Below are 19,293 nucleotides of genomic sequence, written 5' to 3'. Positions count from 1 at the left end.
CAGTAGGCTCACTTTGTCTCTAAAAATTAATGCATAGCTAAGAGCAATCAAAAACATTATTACAAACAATAACAAGGGCAACAAGTGCATAAATACAAATCTTAGGAAATATTTTGAAAGGCATGGATACAAGCAAAACAGTTATTTAAAAAAGGGATAAAATACCAGAGAACATTACCTAAGTACTCCTCCGATCCAGAGGCTACGGGAGAAAAATGTGGAGTATGTGTACTGCAGTTATTGCATAAGGGATGTATCGACAGATCACTGAGCACAGCCATGTTACAGGAAGTAAATATAATGTAAATCAATAAAGGAATTGAAACACAAAGCATGTTATATACAGTATCTGATTCCTGTCAACACCTCCCAGTTCCTTTTTCAGGATATCAAAAGAGTTACCCTGAATATCAGAGGTAGGTATTTCTGCCAAAAATATACAGGGAGGCATTTTGGACTTTTTTCTTGTGTATTTCATTTTAAATTAAACATTATTTAGTGACTTTCTAGGACTAATAGCATGAGACTATGAATGCTTGGAGTGCATTGTTTGTATTTGTGTGAATTACTGCTATGGATTTTAAAAGAATGTTGTGTCCATGACTAATAAAGTTTAAGTCACTGTTAGATGTTAATAAGATGTTTCTTATTATTTTGATGTCTGATGGATGCTTCTGTGCATGAAGTGATTCCATCCTGGTTTTTACTATTTCTGGAAGCTTGCCTGTCAAAATGTACATTATATACGAATTGTTTGTATCTCCATATATTGTACTTATTGAGAAAGGACTTGTCTGAAACACATAGCTGCATTGCTATTTATTGATTTTGTGCTAGTTTCAATAAAGTGTTGATTTTACAGCACATAAGCATGAAGTGCTGGTTTTCATATTTGTAGAATACTCTGCATCCCTGGCTATGGGTAGTGACCAATACAGAGGAGCCAAAAAGTGATGCCTGGCCTAAATAGGCCACTTCTTGACACTTAGACATAAGGTAATGTACAATAACTGATATGTATTCTGTATGCTATAGTATTTTAAAAAGACATTTTATTGCATGACAGCAGTTTCACGTATTGTTTTTACATGAAGAAACATCCTCCAAGCCTGAAAGCTTATCTCCCCACTAGCTGCTTATACAGAATACCAAAGAAAGTAGCTTTGGAATGGAGTGATTATGTCTTTTTGACAGGAAGATCCTGTAAAAGATCAAACATTTGTCAGTGCTATTTTGCTTACATTTGCCTTCCATAGCACCTTGAATTTTAGCCATGTTCTTAGGTTTCCTAATCCAGGCAGGTTTTTAAAGCTTCCAAATTCCTTCCTCCTCTGGAATGCTTCTCTCAGTTTCATAAATCACAGCACATTGGTCACTTTACGGCCCTTTTAAGGATTGTTCATTATTCTATTGCAACAGACTCATCTGCTGTGATGAGGAGCAGGAATGTAAAGGCATGGTCAAAAAACCTTCAGCAATACGTTTACACAGGAAGCACAATATGCTGTCTTATCTGCAACAACAATATCCAATTAGGATGCTGCTAAATATTTTTTTTAGATGTCAGATTTTAGCAGCATACCAGTTGCATACCATTATTGCAGATTAGATACAGTGTGGTGTTTGTTGAAGAAATCGTTTGCTGTCACCATTTTTGACACAATGTCCCAGTTGAAAACCTAGCATGGTAATTTGTGCCCACCCACAAATGTTTCAATGTATTTTTTAATATGGATCAAAACTTGCCAAACATTTAACTTTTTAAATCCAAACTCATGGTTATTGCCCTCTACAAAACCTCAAAGTATTTGTTTTCAACCCAGAGATCATTGTACCCTAATCTAAAACTCAAATAAAGACCCTAATATTAGATATGCTCATCACAGTTTGCTTCTTAGAATTCGGGATGCCCTTTTAGATGCCATCTTTTTAGCCTGGGCTGTCAAAACTGGGCAGGTCAGACAGAGTCCGGTGTTTGGCTTTGTTTTTCATTTGTTTAGAGTCCTTTCTATACAGTCTGGACTTGCATGGAGTAAAACTAGATGTGCATTCACTTTCTACAGCACTTCACAACCACCAACCTTTACAAGACCCCCTTCACCTCGTGAGGATTCTGAAAATCTAGGATCCACTGGAGCAGGCCTTAGGCTGCAAAATGGTGAGTTACTAAAATATGAGCAAGGTGAAGCGTAGGGAGTTAAGTTTTTACAGGAGAATAATAAGCTTACTGCACTAGGCCATGCTATAACCTCTTAGAAGTAGGGGCTGTTACTGATTAAAAAATTTTTCGAATAATCGAACACTAACATTCTAATCGATTAATTTCAATTAATTATAACGCACATACATATCCAACTACATTGGCCTATACACATACAGCACAGCAATGAAGTAATAAAATGAACTAGGATCACAGTAATCCAGCACGTTATTTATCTCAGGTGCCCCACTCAATATGGCCGCCGCTTGAGTGGTGCAACTCAGAATAATAACGTGCTGGATTAGTGTGATCCTAGTTCATTTTATTACTTCATTGCTGTGCTGTATGTGTATAGGCCAATGCCTTGGCTGGCGCTCGTGCAGAAAGTTTCTTGGGCAAACTCATTGGCCCATGTGGCTCCGTCGGCTAATGAAGGGGGCGGAGTCCGGTGACGTCACGGACATCGACGTCACCTTACTCCTCCCCCTTCCCTTTGTTAGCCCTCACTGATATCGACGTCACCGGATTCCCCCCCCCTTCCCTTCGTTAGCCGACGGAGCCACTTGGGGAAGGGGGGGAGGAGTCCGGTGACGTCGATGTCCGTGATGTCACCTGATCTCCGACAGGACTCCCGGAAGGTGGCAGAGAGGTGAGTGTTTTCATTAGCGATCAAAAGAAATGTAATCGATCAAAAAGTTTAACGATTAATCGAGAAATTAATTGTTAATTTACGCAGCCCTACCCCTACTTAGAAGTAATGGCACCTTTTATCAAATGTACCAAGAACAAATTATTATTATTCTAGTACTGGAAAGATATCAGGCAGGAGAATACTTCCAGGAGTGAACTGGTGGAAGTCCACATTTGCAGTAAATACAGTAAGAACAGATATATTTATTTAGGCTGGGCTTATTTCTAATTTGGCCATGTTCTGCAAGACTGGTGTAGGGTATTATATCCTTTTATCCTTTTTGTTAAGTTGTCTGGATACATTTTGAGTTCCTCTTTATCATTTACCCCCAAAATTGGGGCAATGCAACTGTGTTGTGCCTGCATTCTGATTTCTAATTGTACTACAGTTAAAGTATGCACTAAACACCTTAAAGCTGAACTTCAGGCACAGAAACTTTCATTTACATATATTCTTTAATCCCGACAAAGAATAAAAAATGTACTTTGTGTGCACCAAACGTCTTTGCAAGTCCAATTTACTGTATCAAATTATCAGTGACCTCCTACTGTACTGTATATAGCCTGGCCATAATGTAATACAAATGTAAAAGTCAGATGTTCACAGACCAAATGGCTCTGTGAATGTTTTAAAAAACACCTAATGTACTGTACTTTAATATAAAAAAGAATAAAACATAAAAATCAAATTATTTTTATGATAGACTTTTAAAACTGTGGTTAAAAGACAATTTCTCAGCAGCCTAGAGGCTTATTTCCTTGCATATGATTTTATTAACATAATAGGGAATTTTATTGTATTCCATACATTAATTATAGGCTTCAGGTGATCACTACAAGTGTCAGGTGGCCAATTCCAGATCTATGAAACAACTTTTAAACTTCAGGTTCACCACTTTAGAGCAGTGATGTGCTAAGTAACCTTTTTCTGATCGGCCGAAGCTACGGCCAGATCCTTCGGCAGCTTTGTGAATAGACCCCTATGTGTCAGGACTGGATGCAGACACCTTGGTCAGAGTATATAGTGGTGAGTTGCTTCACCTCTAGCAGCTGCCTTTCCCATAAGGCAATATACACTTACCGGTACTCGGTTGCCTTCAGGACTTCAACTATACACTTTGACTATAAATATCACAGATGGCTCCCAGGAACAAAGGAGTAGTACTGACTTGTGACAAGATACAGAAAGAGACAAGACTAAGATACAGAATCAACATAGGGCTATGACACAAGACAGGAACAGATTCAAGAGGCAAGACTAGGATTCAAGATATACAAGAGCAGAATACAGGCTTGTGTATACAGGGCTAGACTGAACTATCAAAAGGCCAGAGCCCTGGGCTTGTAATGCTTAAATAAAGCGCTACTAACCAACCCCCAGGCTGAGAGGGGTGTGTAACCAGGTTAATTAGCCTAATCAGCATGCAGCTGACTAGGGGGTATGTGGCCACAAGCAACCACCAGTGGGAGCTGAGTGGTTGCGACAGGCAAAGGGAATAGCACATTAGTGAAATACAGTACAGTGAACACTATTTGCTAGTGAAGAGCGAATGTTGTGTAAATATACTTCATGCAGCAAATATGCAGGGTGAATGTTTCACTGAGAAATGCATAGAGCATGTGCCTTGTCACACTGACCACTTTATAAATACTGTATGTACCTAAGGGTTTTGGTAACTTTTTTTATCCAGTTCATATTGGGTGGGAGTATTACTTGCACTTAATTCCCTTTTGTGTTGACCACAAAAACATGCCCATAGTTATAAAACATTCGCTGGCCATTATTAATTTGGCAAATATTCCCCCAGTCCCATTTGTCCTTATTATAAGAATATGCATCTGCAAGTGTGACGACAGACACATATCAAAAAGTAAATGTCACATTTACAAAACCTCCCCATAGTGTGAAAATTGTGTTTTTGAAGGACCCATAAAAAGCCAAAAGTGCATTTTGGCTGGTATCAACATTGCGTGAATCTCATTTTGGCAACTCTTTGCCATGGGATACCAGAGATATTACTGTCTGGGTGAACATACATTTTGTTTTTATTAAAAAACAAACAGTGTTTCCATTCATAAATAAGGTAGTTTTGGGAAGGGATAATGAGAGTTGCAGAGTTGAAGGCCAAATGAGTTGGTGATGATACATGTATGAGAAAACAATGGATGTATTGTATTGGTGGTGTAGGGAATCCTAGTAAATGAGTGCTTGAATGCGGTCAACTGAATAAACCTTGAGAGTCTAAAATAGAACAATGTTGTGGTAGTGACTGAGGGAAAAGGGGCATATACAGGGGCATGCCTATTAATTTCAGGACTGAAGTTAGAATTCCTCATTGAGAAAATGAAAGTGGCATAGGAATGTAAAAATGTAACTCTATTATAGCTTTCTTCATAGACAATCATGTTATAAATTGCAATGAATCGGTATCTCAGCAAGATGGTTTATTTTTAAGAATGCTCATGAAAAGGGTATTGTCTATCTCCCTCAAGGGTCAATTACCAAACAGCATTAAGAACTTCCATCACAAACCCCTTCTGATTAAATTACATGACACTGCTATTGGATTTTATTAGGTATAAAACCATATAACAAATCTTTACAAAATAACAGACACCAGAAATTGAGGTCCTTGAAGGCCATCCCACAACAAACCAACCACTATCTGCCTAGACGGCCCCCAGCCGCGCCACACCCCCTCGGGGACTTGGTAGTATAACAACAGATACTAGGTGATTAATCTGATGCGTTAACAAAGGAATGCTATACTGGAGACGGCTCCCCATTCTTAATTAAACATCAACTGCATATTTCCAACCTGGATCAACAGTGGCTAACTGTGGGCATAACCTTCTGTTTTATGTTTTTTTTTCCTTCCTTTTTTGGGGGGTGGGGGTTTATCTCTATAGGTTGAACTCGATGGACTTGTGTCTTTTTTCAACCTGACTAACTATATAATTACTATGTAATATATTGCTCCGCAAGGAGCCCAATACCCTGCCCGGCTGCAGTGACATTAACAATAGAACGAAAACAAAATTCAGTCAGAGAATGCAAAAGATAAAACAAGAAGCAAAGACCACAAACAAAGAGGGAGGGTGGGACGATGCTTTAACGCTGCTGACTCCATCTGGATCTGCAATTTTCTTTCCTCAAGGATCCACCTACACTCCTCACCCCAACCAATCAGGTATGTTTCCCATCATACCGGGACAAATTAACCCTTGCAGAACCCTTTTTTGCCTTTCCAAACCCCTGTCATGTAGGCCTTACACAGACTCCTCCGTCTGCTGTTCCAGGCCTGACTGAGTTGCTTGTGAATTAATTTGATTTAAAAAGTAAAACTGAAACACAGCAGTTTGAAAAAGAAGAAATAGTTAAATTTCTGATCAGTATATCAGTATATATGCATTGCAACTGGGATAGCAAGGTTGAAGGTTTTGTTCTGTGAACGGTAGACCCTATTTGTACAAAAATTGAGCATCATTTCCAAGGTGACATAGAAAGGCTTAGATTGATGGTGGTAATGTTGAAATTTGATGGAATAATTTATCAGCAGACTGGCCTCTACTGAATAATTTACTGTCTCCCTGGTGCTAGTAATAGGACCTGGTAGGATAGGTGGACCTAGTAGATGGATTACTGATAGGGGCTGGGCTGGGACCCTACTGACTTGGTTTTTGTTAAGATCAATGACTGCATAAATGGATAGTCGATTATCCAAAAAAAAAAAATTAAAGCTGAACTCTAAATAAACTGCTAAATACACAGACAAAATACATGTATGGGAACTATTTTACCTGTCAAATGATTTATATTTTTGTCAATCTAATCCTGGGATTTACTCAGCTCTGCCATACAGCAGGGTCCTACCTGCCAGAGGATGGAACTTGAATACCCATTGAACTAAAGAAAAACTGATTAGCTCCTTGTTCTGCTTCTATGTGCCCCTTTCTGATCTCTGCTATACAGTAGACTGCAAGATGCTTGATACCAAGTAAATTCAGGTTTTAACACTTCTTTAAAAAATACACTTAATGTTGTATTCATCAACACAGTGCTTTATTAATTTGTTTTTTTTATATCTGCCTGGAGTTGAGCTATAATTTATAGAACTTGGCTGTAAGCTTAAGGAAATTACATCCAGGGTTATATTTCAGAAAATGCATGGGGTTTAAGTATGCACAGTTCAACCTGAGCTATGGCTGTTTGGTGAAAGAGCAGACTAAATTGCTACCATTACTAAATGTGAACTTATCCCCCTCAGAGCATTGGTTGCATCATTGGTTGTCAGGACACTAGTGGCATCCCGGCAACCAAAGGTGCATTCCCAGCTTCATTTAACTGCCATATCTAACTGAATGGGGCTGGGGATACATTATTGGTTGTTAGGGTACTAGTGGCTGACAGTGTACTAGCAACCAATGACACATCTCGGCCCCATTAAGTTGTCAGACAAGGGAAGTCCCCAGCTGGCAGGTTAATGTAAACAAAGAGGGAGGAAAGCTGATTAATTGGGAGCCCTCTTACCTTAAAGGGGGCTTCCAGATTCTGATACTTCCTCCAGATATGTGGATGAGGCCCTTGCCCTATTAACATAGGGGAAGGGTACCTTGCTGGGGAAATAATTCACCCTTACCATATTAGGGACATGTGGCCTGGTATGGTTCAGTAAGGGGGGGCACACTCGCTGGTCCTTCCTTTTCTGGCCTGCCTGATTGAGGCTCTGGTATAGATTTTGGGGAACCCACTTTTTTCATTTTGTGCCTGGGGTTCCCCATTAAAATTCATACCAGACCCTTATCAAGGATAAGGGTCTGGTATGAATTTGGAGGGGCAAAACCATGCCATTTTTTTGCCTCTTCACAATTGGATTAAGGTACCCCTAAACATGTTATTTAAATTAAATTTTACACTTATAATGTTTCACTTTACCAATTATTAAAAGATTGGATCCCTGCCAAAAAATATTTATTTTAAATTATTTTGTATTATGTATTTTTTTTGTATTGGTACGTGTCACCCAGAGCAATGTTCAGCTTCCAATGCCTTTTTTATGACAGTCCCTTGCCTATTAGCTTGAAAATGGAGAGAATCTTTTTTGTGGCTACTCTTGACTTCAATTGGGTTTGCAATAAAATTCAGTTTGTGGACTTTTTAAGAACCTCCCATGAACCAACCAGGGCAAGTTCCACTCATCACTGTTCTAGAATATTGCATGTACCTTGTACAACGCTGGAAAGACAGCAAGAGAGAGAGGCAGAGCCAGCTGTCAATCAGATGGCAGGGTGTATCCCAACAATATTGTCAGGCCACAGCATGGCTTTGTGCTCTCAGCATATTGTGGGCAAAAGCCATAGTAAATGTCCTCCTATGGCTCTAAAGAGAACTATGGGCAAAAAAGGTTGGGCCATAGTTCTCTTTTAACTGCACATTTAGGGTTCTAGGAACACAAGATTTTCACATTTTATTTTATTTATTCTTTGGTTAAACTAAATGGATTTTTCCAACCTACCTATATAACTACAGTATGTCTGACAATGTCCAGGGAATGCAACATTCACATTTTGTTAATCTGGGCGAATGTTGCAGTAGGCAGTTTTCCACTGATAAAAATGTAAGGTGTGGTAATAATGAGGTCTGATGATCCCTAAATTGGGTATGCAGAATGCGGGAGGTCACACTGGACATAATGTTACCCTCATTTTACCTAAAATGCAGAAGTTGGAGACACAATTTTCAGTTTTAAATCTTCTGTCTGTGCTAGATATTTATGGGACATAACACATTACAGCCCAGCTTCAGATACATTGCTGCAAAGCAGTTCTACTAACAGCAATGCAGAAACATTTAAACTAGGGGAATACTACTCAGCGCAGTATATGCAAAATAATCTTTATGGGCCTGATTATAAATGTCATAAACCGATCATAAAATAGTCTAGAAGCAAATACAAAGCCTAAATCCAACGGCAACAGTTTTGGGCCATAACATCAACCAGGGGCGTACTACTTAGCACAGTACATACGCAAAAGAATCTTTATGGGCCTGGTTATGTCCTAAACCAATCATAAAATAGTCTTGCAGCAAATACAAATGTGTGAAACTGGTTTTGAACCTGAGATCAAACTACCAGACCCAAATTCTATAAATAATCCAAAAATCCTGCTGTGATAGAGTCACATTCATGAAATGTGGTAACACTTATGTATGCAAAAATAACAATCAGTAAGACACCATAGCTCCCTCACATGTCCTAAAGAGGTGCCTGGACCAGAGTGACATCACATTCTGGCTCTCAACACCTCTGCAAGGTGCAATGAAGCTGTACAAGCAATGCACATATGGATGGAGCTCCATCACAGCAGCCCACACTGTACACCAGGTTGAGGATCCGCTCCAGTTCTCGTAAGGTAGGGAGACTGGGTGGATCTTATAAAAAAAAGTTTTTGGAGGGTGTATGTGTGTGTTAATGTTACACATATTTTGAATGAATGAAACAGCTACAATAAAAACTATTGCAAGAACATTAATCAATTTATGTGAAATGGTAATTGGCATTAAAGAGCACAAATAAGACAATTGTTTTGCATGGGCAAGTAAGCATCATTAAAATTTGAATATGCTTGCCTTCAATCATTTCATGCCAATGTGTAAAAATGATTTGATTCCAGAAGAGGTTAGTGATTTTTTTTCACATTTCTTCTATATTGTAGCTGGCACTCTCCTGAAAAGATTTCTCCAAATGGTCTTGCATGTTGATTGCATAATATAGCTAATTGTAGATTTCCAAAGGCAATTTGGAATGCATAGAGAAGTGGGATTAATCAGATGAAACCTGTGGAGAAGAAAAAAATTATTATTATTGCAACATGTTCTCAATTCTTTATTGTGCAGTTAAATAAATACACATAATAGCTAAAAGGAGAAGAAAATGCTGCAAGAACTAAGTCAAGAGAGTAACAAAGTGTGGTGTAGTATAATTTAAATAATTTTTTTTTTTAAATTTTTCATCATAGTGATAGAATATTGTTGATTTTTGTTGCTGACTGTCCATGATAGTACTAGATTATTAAAACATTACTTTATATGTGTTTGTCAAGATTGAGTTCAATTAATGGCTACCCAAGCAATGTTTGTCATTCGTGTAAACTTTGGCTTTATTCAGATTTTGATCCCTTGCTTCTGTGCCATTTAATATCTCATATTGTCCTCAAATGTATCCAAAATAGTATAGAGCATTGGTTCTCAACTGGTGGGCCGCGACCCCTTGTTCGATGGGTCACCGCATGCTTTCCACTTTCCTAGGCGAGAGGCTCCTCTGTCCTCCCCCTAGCGCAGCTCTGTTAGTTCTTGCCCCAAGCAGTCATTAAAAATATGCTGCCTGGTGCAGAGTGTCAGTTTGAGATGGGGCTATGGCAGCGAGGGAGCTCCATCCATACGTGCATTGGTTACAGCTCCCTCACATGTCCTAAAGAGGTGCCTGGCCCAGAGTGACATCACATTCTGGCTCTCAACACCTCTGCAAGGTGCAATGAAGCTGTACAAGCAATGCACATATGGATGGAGCTCCATCACAGCAGCCCACACTGTACACCAGGTTGAGGATCCGCTCCAGTTCTCGTAAGGTAGGGAGACTGGGTGGATCTTATAAAAAAAAGTTTTTGGAGGGTGTATGTGTGTGCTAGATTGTGTCTGTGGTTGTGTGTGTCTGTCAGTGTTTTTGAGGGCCCGTTCACACCTGTACAGTGCGGTAATCACATAGTACCGTGCGATTAACGCACTGTACCACGCAATCACACCTACCGTGCATTCTGGTGTGGTAGGTGTGTTGCATTGTCATTCAATTTAATGGTACCCCAAACGCACCTCCCACCCACAGTTCGTACGCCCGCACCGACACACTGTAACCAAATGCCATGCATTCCATTGCAGTGCGCCTAGGGTCATGACTTAATCACCAAGGACAAATGTGGGTCCCGAAGTTACACAGTTTGAGAACCGCTGGTATAGAGCATAGCAATATAACTAGAAGAATATGTACCCAGTTCAGGGTTTTGCACAGTGCATGGGCAATTTACTATATAAACAATTCTGTACCTCCATTAATGGTGCTCCAAAATATCACAAATACCCCCCAAAAGTAAATTAATAGCTCCCTAAAGAAGCACCAGTATCCAGCTCCATATCCCCCTGAAAACAAATGTGTGTGTGTATATACAGTATGTGTGTGTGTGTATATACAGTGAAGGTGTGTGTATAATATATATAGTAACAAGGACACTTGACTGTAGACCGCAGGTGCAAGTAAAATGCAGTTTTATTAAGGGCAAATGCCATACATCTCGTTCCATGCACAGGGTAGACCTCTCCTGTTGCACAAGATAGCTTTCCTTGTGAGCCTTCACTCTGCTCTCTCAGCAGTGTGTCCCAGCGGTCCTAGGGTCACTGACCTTCCCAGCCTTTCCTGGCTGTTCCACGTGTCCCGCACGCACCTGAGTCTGCTGTGGCTCTGTGCTTCCTGCACCCACACAACTCCCTCACTGAGCACTAGGATGGCTTCTAATAAGGCTACTCTCAGCCACTTGATCAGCCCAAGCTGGTCATTGGTAACACCTGGCCCCAGGACTGGAGATCTCATCCCACCCAGAGCTCTAAGAGTTCTCCAGAGCTCCAGATCCCAGCTACATTTAGGAAAACCTGGAAGGACCTGAAAAGCCAGGCTCTTCCTTAAAACAGTGTTTACATTCTGGACCCTCTCAGCCCCTTTCCTGCTCAGGAAACTTAGAGCAGCAGGAATGCACTAGCAGGAAGACCATGCAAGGGCAAGGTCAGACTGGACTGAGTGGGGTGACATCATCACTAAGAGACAGAAAACTCCCATCTGACTCTCTCAGATGATGCTTTCCTGTCTGGCCATAAGAGGGAGCCTGGGGGTAGTGAGCAACGTTCCAGAGTCTGCACAGGCAAAGAAGGAAACACAGGTGAGTAAAATGGCAGCCAAGCCAGAATGCTGCAAACCAGTAAAGTCAGGGTGGAACCCTGACAAAGACAACACAAAATTTGAAAGACTGCATTGCTTGACATAAGTATGCAATAAGAGATAAGTAGATATAAAAACCTTTGAGACATTTTGTTGAGAAGGGCCATACTTTTTCACAACATAGATACAGTATATGGCAAATAGACAATTTTTCTTGGTTGAACTTGGAGTGCCTTTTTCAAACCTGACTTACAATGTAACATAAAATACTTTATTGAGTTCTGTAATAGTTAAAGTACTGTGTACACATAAGGTATAACCTAACTGAAATGTTTAATGTAGTCTGAATTCTACAGAAATAAAATGTATTCTGCACACGTTCACCTACAAAGTAAACACATTTTTTTCGAACTAAGCACATTGTTTCAGTGATTTTTTAAAATACTTTTACAGATTAGGCATATTTTAGATGACATGTTATCAGTCATATAGCAGTCAGAACTCTTTACTGTATTAATGCAGGAAAGCTGTTCCACATCATTTATTTACCTATTCAATCAATGCTGTGTCCAAATCTTTCTTTGGTGTTTTTTACCCAGTGTACTTTATACATGTATTCATGATTTTACCCCTGGAAATGTGCATTGTGTGAGAAATACAAGCATAAATTTGGAGAGCTTGGAGACACTTAGTTATATGAACCAAACAGTCAGAAATACACTTTGGGATGAATTGTCATCTTATTTGGGTACAGGCTGTACCCAAATAGAAGGGCCATACTTTTTCACAACATAGATACATTATATGGCAATTGATTTTATTCTGAAGTTAAGGAAAGGTGGTGATAGGGAATTAATGTTAACAAGAAGAGAGGTGAAATGGGTCAATGATCTAGATATGTTATACTTTTGGTTTTAATGTGGACTTTGATCTACATTTATTCTTTTGAAAAATGTCTTGAGATTTTTAACATGTGCATTTGATTACAGCCACGACATCTTGGAGAAACTCATGTGCTGCTCCATGACAATTAATGAATGGATTCTGGATACACTAAGGGTTAATATATGAAAAAGTGCGGCATCTGTTCCAGTTAGTGGGTATTTTTAATGGGAAGCACTTGTTACTGATTTTTTTGTATAAGAATTGTATGATGGCTTGGGAAAGGGTTGATGTTATGACTTGTTGTCTGGATTCCAACTGTTGTCAGAGTTAAGCTGATGCATTGGACTTTACTATTTTTCAAATAAAGAAATATGTGAGTGCTGCAACATATGTGTAATTTGCATATTAAAATCATGGGTGGGTCTTTGACAGCACTGTTTGGGAGAGTGGAAATGATACAACACTGTTTTACCAATGTGTGTGTATGTATACACCAATCAGCAATAAAATTATGACCACCCGCCCAATATTGAGTAGGTCCCAATTTTGCTGCTAAAACAACTCTGACCAGTGGCGGAACAATCGCCATAGTGACCCAACCAGCCGCTGTGGGGCCCGGGGCAAAGGGGGCCCGGCCATGATGAGGAACAAAGGGGTCCTCCTGATGCCGTGCTGGGTCGCTATGGCATCTCTGGCAGCTGGCTGTCACTGGCAGCTGTGAGGAGGAATGCATCGCTGTTCAGATCACTGGCAACCTGTCAGTGATTCTGTGCAGCGGCGCGTTCCTCCTCACAGCTGCTGCTGAGTCAGTGACAGCCAGCAGGTGCTGCGGAGGAGGCTGGGCCCGGCCTGGCAGTGGAGGAGGAGGCAGGGTCTGGCGTTGGCAATGGAGGAGGCGGGGCCTGCCAGCGACCGCGAAGGAGGAGGAGGCAGACAGCGCATCTGGGCTGACAGGTAAGAGGTGTGCAGGGGTGTGACCAGCCCACCTGAAACCCTGCAGAGATCACCATAGAGAGTCCACCTAGCAGCTATGCAACTGCCAGGAGCAACAAGCAAATGCAAGGTGTATGCTTTGTTGTCCAGCTGAGTGAGTTGTGATGGCAATTCTACAGACTGGGCAGTGTTCTCTACATTGTCTTTGATAAGAAGGCCAGAGGTAGCAAAGCAAAGACATTTTAATACCAACCTGGATGGAAAAAGCAAATGCCAGTGGAGGAGGAGGTACACACATTTTTACAGAGTATAAACACATTATACAAACCATATGTAGACAAAAGCTGTGCCTTTTTAAGACTGCCTTCTAAGATAAAATGTTTTATTTTGCCTACTTGAAATTTTTTTTCAAAACCATGTGTGCAAGACAAGTATGTTTTTGAATGGGATTTTCTCCTGAGGGCTGTGAAATCAGTGGGCTATGGATGCCTCAAGGGTGCACTTATTCTGGAAGTTCAGAATAAGCACACATTGGGGTTGATTTACTAACCTTATAAACAGGCCACGAACAAGTATACACCTCTGTAGTGTGTTCCCTCCCAGCATGATCTATTGGTGGAATCTAGACACCTTTGTAGTGTGTATTGCAAGGTGATGTTGTGTAAATTAGCTCTACATTGTGTTGCTTGCGTTGATGAATGCAGGAATGTAAATGCATGAGCTAACCATTTTTGTCTAAACTGTGAAGCAGCATTATATATGCATCATGTGCATGATGTGTCCATATATGGCATTAGTGGAAATATGCTTTTAGAGACTTTTTGGTTGATAAATACGTTTTGCTGTGTAAAAATCACACGCACCTAGTGCGTGCGTGTGTTTTAGGTTAGTAAATCACCCCCATTGAGTTATCTGTGTTTATCATGCTGAGATCTTTCTTTTGAGAGATCACATACCATTTCATTTTTGTTACAGAATATTAACATTTCAGAAGATCTTGAGAAGTTTGTTCTGTGCAGTATGGATGCCGAGCAATAAATAATGAAAGTGTTTGAGATTAAGTTAGGTTTTGTCACTGTAATTGAACATGTGTCTCCTTCTCAGGGATGAGACTGAGCATATAAAAAAGACCAAATGTGTTTTGTAGTAATCCCAATGAAAATTGTTCATGCTTTGAGTTAAAAAATGTGCTAGAAATTGTTGGAAAAGATAAATGAGTGGAGTAAGCAGGTTCAAATAGAACCTAAAATACAGTGTGAGGTTAAGGTGAATAGAATCCCAATAAAATTCTTGGTAGGGGCTAGGACCATTGGGATGCCTATATGACTGTTCACTAAATCGTAGCCAAAGATGTGATTATACATTTTATCAAGTTCAAGACTATAATTAGCTATAATTTCGCGCTGAAGTTGCTAGAGGGCCAGACCATTATAAATAGGGAAGCAGGTTGTTTACCATGACAGTAGAAGTGATTTTTTTTTCTGAAGATATGGGTAAACAAAGCAATTTAACAGCCTTTGAACGTGGGATGATTGTTGGCGCGAGCCATGGAGCGAGTATCAGCAAAACAGCAGAATTCGTTAAATGTTCAAGAGCAGGTGTTGTTAAAGTGTTTAAAGACTGGACTGTCAGCCAAAAATCTGGGTCTGAACGTGCAAATTGTGGCCGTCAGCAACTAGTCAATGTTAGGGCAACGGAGAGTGGCAAGACTGGTACAAGACAACAGAAGGGCAACAGTGCAGTGTCAGATTCCTCGCATCACCTTTCAACATCTCGTGGAGTCATCTCGTGGCCCAACGTAGTACTGATGGGGTGGTCATAATAATCTGGCCACTCAGTGTAACGGTCTGATAAGCGTCAATCCCCTTTTCCAATCCCGGGCGAGGAGGAGACCCAATATTAGCAATGGAAAGATCCTCCTTCAATCTGTGGCTTGTGTTGCTACTTTCTCTGTAGTTATGTCCAATGGTTACACACTTGCTGCGCTTCCACTCAGTTTACCGCATTTAGTAAACGAAGACAAAAACGGGAAACTCCATAGTGTACTCCATAACACCACATTAAACATTTTAAGATAAAAACTTACTCACAAACATAAAAGGAAAATGCATATATACTCCCAGGCTAATCCCTACATATGTTACTTCTAGGATACACGTGACTTTATTCGGGGGTTTGATGCTTATCAGACCTTTTATAACATAAGGGGCTCTTGGAGGTGAGAGTTAGTCTAGTGGAAGTCACAAGGAGCACGGAGGATTTGTTCACTTGACACTAACCCATATAGGACTTGGGTGCACATGTTTTTAACTATTGCACTATTGGTTTATTAACTAAAAGTGGACTTTTCATATATTGATTTTTATAATTATTTATTATATTATAATTTCTTATAATTATTTATAATTTATTATATTATAATTTTTTAATTTCGTGTTTCAAACTTTATCATACCTGGGATGTCTACTGGACTCTTGTTTGGACAGATTTAGGTGAGTTATTCCTAAGATTTACTAAGAACTACAGGCCTACAATGTAAAACAACATATTTGCTTGAAAAACAATACCGCTTTTGGTACCTAAAATCCTGAATAATCATACCGCCAGGGAGGTTAATGCGCTACAATTGGAAGCTAAATCTCACAATATATATATATATACACACACACAGTATATTTGTTGCACTTTAGGTTTTATGTAGCACAGAATAGTGATAGTTTTGCACTTGGATGTTAAAATATGCATAGTGTAAGGGGAGTCAAACTGAGTACTTGGGAAATATAAAAGAATGTGGATGCCCTGGTAGACCATACACTTAATAATAGAATGCAATGCCTATTTGCAGCTTCAAGTGTGTACAAGATACACTTTATTGTATTAGGAGGCATAGACTTAGGAAAGAGGGTTTGTATGTTTCCCCTTGTACAAAGTATTAGTAATATCTCATGTTGATTAGGCAGTTCGGTTTCAGGCACCAATTTAAAAAACAGGACATTGTATAACTATAAAGAGTGCAGGAAAGGGCAACTAAATAATTCAAAGGCGTGGAGAACCAACCCCTAAATTATGAGTAAAGATTGGCTGTACTGAATTAATTCTCCCTTGCAAAGAGGTGATCAAGGGGGGAATATGATCACCTTATATAAATACATAAGTGCATAACAGAAATAAGTACTTAACACAAATACATAATTGGTTCATATAGAACATTTAGGGGAAAGTTGTTCACTTTGATGTCACTTCAAAAGATGAGGAACACTTTCCACCTAGTGGAAAAGAGGTTTAATCTTCGCATACAGAAAGGCTTGTTTACAGTAAGAGCTGCGAAAATGTGGAATAGTCTTTTACAGTTACTGATTCTAACTGACTCAGTGGGTTTGATTTACTTAAGGCAAATACACTGTTCACTTTGAAAAGGAGTTTTTCCCTTAGCTTAGTGAAGGAGGGGAAGTTCCGATGACTTCCATTAACCAATCACGTGCAAATAAATATATATATATATATATATATATATATGAAATTCTTCTTGCTTGTGATTGGGTATTTTTTGTAAAGTGAATTTTCTCCACATTCACTAAGCTAAGGGAAAATTCTCTTGTAAAGTGAACAGCCTATTTGTCTTTAGCAAATCAACCCCAGTAAATTGCTTTAAAGGCTAAGTTTACCTTTTATACCATGTTTCATGTTGCACCATGGTCACATTTATTCACTGACCATGGTTACAATGCTTTACTGCCATGAATACAGGCACATTTTTTTTTTTTTAATATGTGGATTTTTGCTTTTAAAGGCAGTAATTCTATTGCCTTCAGGGATCGGAAAATAATTTCTTCCCTTGGAGCAAATAGACAATTTTTCTTGGTTGAACTTGGAGTGCCTTTTTCAAACCTGACTTACAATGTAACATAAAATACTTTATTGAGTTCTGTAATAGTTAAAGTACTGTGTACACATAAGGTATAACCTAACTGAAATGTTTAATGTAGTCTGAATTCTACAGAAATAAAATGTATTCTGCACACGTTCACCTACAAAGTAAACACATTTTTTTCGAACTAAGCACATTGTTTCAGTGATTTTTTAAAATACTTTTACAGATTAGGCATATTTTAGATGACATGTTATCAGTCATATAGCAGTCAGAACTCTTTACTGTATTAATGCAGGAAAGCTGTTCCACATCATTTATTTACCTATTCAATCAATGCTGTGTCCAAATCTTTCTTTGGTGTTTTTTACCCAGTGTACTTTATACATGTATTCATGATTTTACCCCTGGAAATGTGCATTGTGTGAGAAATACAAGCATAAATTTGGAGAGCTTGGAGACACTTAGTTATATGAACCAAACAGTCAGAAATACACTTTGGGATGAATTGTCATCTTATTTGGGTACAGGCTGTACTGCTCTTCTTTTATTATATCTCAGTATGTTTTTTTTCATACCTTTTTATTTATGCCTTTCTATCCCCATGCTATGCATTTTCATTACATAAAGGAACACATATTATATAGCTCAGCACATAAAACAGAACAAAGTGAATACTTTCTTTACAACGCAAAAGACAAACCTAAAAAAAGTCTTAAAGGAAAACCCCTGCATAGCTATGTCTTCAAATAAGTACTGTCATTATTGCCATATTAGTTGGGTGTTTCACAAAGGGTATTGGGGTAAAGAATTGTTTTACAGAGTATAGCATTATCACAGCAAAGCAGAATGTCAAGCCCTGAAAGACAACATTAGCAATAGAGACCATGCAGAGGCTGATAATGAAGAGAAATTTGCAAAGTGCAGCAACACCACAGGAAAGCAGGGTCTTTCTGACGTCACACGCTCAAGAGTAGACAAAGTCTTTACTGTTGCCGGCCGGCTGCTGCAATTTTTAACTGTGAGTTACTTATTATCATATTCGAATTACATTGTTAATACTGCACCTTGAGGGTTTCCTTTTTGCCTTATATATATGATGGAATATCAGTAATGAGCATGGTGGCAGGAGCAAATTACGAAGGGGGAGGACGCTGACGCGTTCCTTGATTTTCCTAAAAACACTTCCTTGGTTGTTATTAACAGTCAGAAATTCTGGTGAGTGCCCAGTCACTGGTGGGTGTCTTTTGATTGCAGGAGGAGAACCATCGTATTGGAACACTGTTTGAGATTTAATCATCTGCACTTTATTGGACTTGGAGAAAGTTTTTTTCGTTTTCCCTTTTTTTTCACTTGAAAAAGTCGTTCACATTTTCACCAATAAGGATTGGACTTTTGCTGTGGACTGATTGTTTGCATATTAACATTTGGATTTATTATCTTTAGACATTTCACTGGTTCACAATAATTTATGTTTTGATTTGTTATAATAAGTGATGTTATAGTTTTACACAATATTTTATTCACTTGTGGGGAATTGTTATATATATATATACATACACATATACATACACACACACACATACACACATATACATACACACACACACCTACACACACACACCTACACACACACACCTACACATCACACACACACACATATACACACACATATACACACACACACACACACACACACACATTAGTGAAGTAGACAAGATGTCAAAAGAAAC

The sequence above is a fragment of the Nanorana parkeri genome, unplaced genomic scaffold (assembly GCF_000935625.1).
Source record: "Nanorana parkeri isolate BGI_ZX_2015 unplaced genomic scaffold, ASM93562v1 scaffold516, whole genome shotgun sequence".
Classification (NCBI taxonomy): Eukaryota; Metazoa; Chordata; class Amphibia; order Anura; family Dicroglossidae; genus Nanorana; species Nanorana parkeri.
Note: the sequence above shows the minus strand (reverse complement) of the source record.